We start from the raw sequence: 3,412 nt of genomic DNA, 5'->3' as shown, positions 1-3,412 counted from the left end.
ACTCTTATACGCAGGAATATACACTATTGAAAACTAATACTCTGTGTGTGTGTGTGTGTGTACACTTGCTTGCTCAGAACATTTAACATCATACACACACAGCCTTGCTCACCAGCTACATCAGTTCAACAGGGCAAGCTTTACATGTCAACTCAGAAGTCAGCCCAACTGAGTTCAGCGGGACTTACTTCCAGTTAAGAGTGCACAGATGCGTGTATTGAATAAGAGATGACGTGATTAAAAATTTATGAAAACACGTATCGAAAAGTGGATCTCACAACTCTCCAGCCACCAGAAATTGTGATCATCTAAAATGAAGATGAAGGCTGGAAGATTCAGGACAGATAGAGAAAGTGCTTCTTCACGTAGCTCCTAGTTAAACTATGGAACTCTCTCACACTAGAGCAGGCATAGGCAAACTCGGCCCTCCGGATGTTTTGGGACTACAACGCCCATCATCCCTGGCCACTGGTCCTGTTAGCTAGGGATGATGGGAGTTGTAGTCCCAAAACACCTGGAGGGCTGAGTTTGCCTATGCCTGCACTAGAGGTAGTGATGGCCACCAACTTGGTTGACTTTGGAAGAAGATTAGAGAAATGCAGGGAGGATCAGGCTCTCAGGGGCTGTTAGCCATGATGGCTATGTTCTGCCTCCATGACTGGAAGGAGTGGTGCTTCTGAATATCGGTTGCTGGAAGGGAGAGTGCTTTGTGCTCAGGTCCTGTGGGTTTCCCACAGGTATCTGGTTGGCCACCGTGAGAACAGGATACTGGTCTAGACGGGACATTGGCCTGATCCAGCAGGGCTCTACTTATGTTCTTATGATCTTTACCTTTACAATTTACTTTAAAATCTTGAATAGATTCCATTTACAATAAAGAATACCCTCTCAAGAGAGATAGAGGAGGGCATGAAACATTACCGTGCATTAACAATAATAGACTTGTAAGAACCATCTCACAGTAACTGACCTGGAAGGGTGTAATAAAATAATTTTGCAACCATGCTTTAACAGAAGCTCAGCTCCACCTTTCAGTCTGATAACCAGGAATGTTAGCAGATTGCAATTCAAAATAATTAAACACAATAAAATTTTATCAGCCAATAATTGTGCAGGCATCAACAACAGTTAGCTCTTAAATAGAAAGACCCATAATGGAAAGCCTCTCTTGGTGATGCTTTTTATTTTTTGGCTTTTCAAAAATATTTTTTGATGCAAATGCATGCCACTCAGAATCTGAGCTTCTGGGAAAAAAAACCCCTTGTTCTTGCCTGTCTTGTATCTCTCCTCAAATTTCACTTTGGCCACTTTGCTTTACGTTTCAGCGCAGGGTCCTTAAAGACATCCTAGTTGACAACGGTCTTGTCAAGGGGAATATCAACTGAGTACCTGGTAGGCATCAAGTGGTTGTAATTGTAGGCCTTCACAAAGGACTTTATCTTGGAACGCTTGGCAATCTTCTTCTTGCCCATGCTTGCTGTCACTTTGCGTGGGTAGCGATCGATGCCAGCCACCAGAGCGTGGCTGTATGGGCGGTCAGAGGTGCCATCATCAATATTCTTAACAATAACAGTTTTGTGTCCGGAGTAACGCCCAGCAAGGACAAGGGCGACTTTCCCTGGTTTCATAGACTTGCCCATTTTGGAGCTGCGGCAGCAATGGCACCCACACCAGAAGAGCTCTTGTTGATGCCTTAGAAGGAAGATGACCTGGTGGCCAACCAAATGGCTGACAGCACCCTATTTTTACAATCCCATAGCCAGGAGGCTGTTAGCCTCTGGTGGGGTGATCATACACAGCTGGGAGGTTGGATCAGAAGTTGTATTGACATGGTCTTAACACGTCTGCCTCACTTTGAACTTCATTATTAACTCAATCAATTTAAATGCTTGGGGTCTCCCTTGATATCTGATTACATACAATGAAGCCCAGTATATCTCTGACACCAGTAAGGAAGCAAACCAGTCAATGTAAATCAGGCATAGGTAAACTCCAGTCCTCCAAATGTTTGGGACTACAATTCCCATCATTTCTAGCTAACAGGACAAGTGGTCAGGGATGATGGGAATTGTAGTCCCAAACATCTGGAGGGCTGGAGTTTGCCTATGCCTGATGTAAATCATCCTGGGGAAATGGAAGGCACTTTTAAAAATCTATGTATCCTCCTATGAATATCCCAATCTCACTGTAGCCAGAAGTTTCAGGGTTTCCTTGGACACTTTTCCTTGGGATGAAGGTCACTGAAGGCTTAACAACATTTCTGTGACATAAAGTTTGTTTGCACTTATTTATATTGGCTAAGCGTAAGATGGAAATTTTTACAGCATTAAGTAGGTCTCTGGAAGCATGTGACTGCCTTAAAAACCTTGAAATACCATAATTGTTGGAGACTATTTGCCTCTTCCATTCTTGGTTGCTCTTTCATCACAGTTTCTCTGAACAAAGGAGAGCTATATAATCCACACACCATTTAAAGATTAAGGCAGGCATTCCCAGTAGCTCTTTCACAGTAGTGGAATTTTTTCCTCCTGGAGGTTTATCAAACTCTGAGCTTATGCATTTTTCAAAAATGCCAGAAGACATTTGTGCTGTGTGTGTCTGCCCCTTCCCTCAGTCAAGGATAAAGAGAATGGGAGGTAATGTGAAAGTTTCAGTATTTTAAACTGTGTCCCAGTTCTCATGATTGACAAAACCTAAACATGAAAACAAATCTTCTAACATTTCTCTGACATCTTCAGAGTCTCTGCAGAGTCTCTACCTCAGTAAAGATGGGAGCTAAGCGGCTCCAATACTTTGACCACCTCATGAGAAGAGAAGACTCCCTGGAAAAGACCCTGAGGTTGGGAAAGATGGAGGTCACTAGGAGAAGGGGACGACAGAGGACGAGATGGTTGGACAGTGTTCTCGAAGCTACCAACATGAGCTTGACCAAACTACAGGAGGCAGTGGAAGACAGGAGTGCCTGGCGTGCTCTGGTCCATGGGGTCACGAAGAGTCGGACACGACTAAACGACTAAACGACTAAACAACAACAACAACAACAAGTAACACGACTGGGTTTCTATCACAGCCCCAATTCCTTGCTTCAGAAGGCACAACCATGGGATGTGGTTTTGAAAATGAAAACAGTTCTTGAGCCCTTCTCAGGGGAAGAATGGAGCCCTCTCCTATTTTCTTATAGTAAATTGAACATTAAGCAACTAGATGAGCTCTGTTTAGATTAGAAGTGTAACTTAGACACTCCTGTCAGTAACACTTGCGAAGTCTGAGTTTCTCTGTAAAAGTTTTCTCATATTCAGCAGCAAGATCTCTTAATAGTGTAAAATGTTATCCCTTAACCAGATGTTCAAAGTAAGGGTGAGGTACGTTGGAAACAAAACTGGAATTTTATGTAAACACACTTGATGAGGGT

General features: G+C 43.2%; 1 pseudogene; it reads right to left on the bottom strand.

Moving 5' to 3' along the window:
* Window positions 1–1,178: 1,178 nt before the first annotated feature.
* Window positions 1,179–1,679, bottom strand: LOC118091277 (large ribosomal subunit protein eL27 pseudogene; annotated as a pseudogene).
* Window positions 1,680–3,412: the final 1,733 nt, after the last annotated feature.

The sequence above is a fragment of the Zootoca vivipara genome, chromosome 9, assembly GCF_965207765.1.
Source record: "Zootoca vivipara chromosome 9, rZooViv2.hap1.1, whole genome shotgun sequence".
NCBI classification, from domain to species: Eukaryota; Metazoa; Chordata; class Lepidosauria; order Squamata; family Lacertidae; genus Zootoca; species Zootoca vivipara.
Note: the sequence above shows the minus strand (reverse complement) of the source record. Positions and strands in the feature narration are given on the sequence as shown.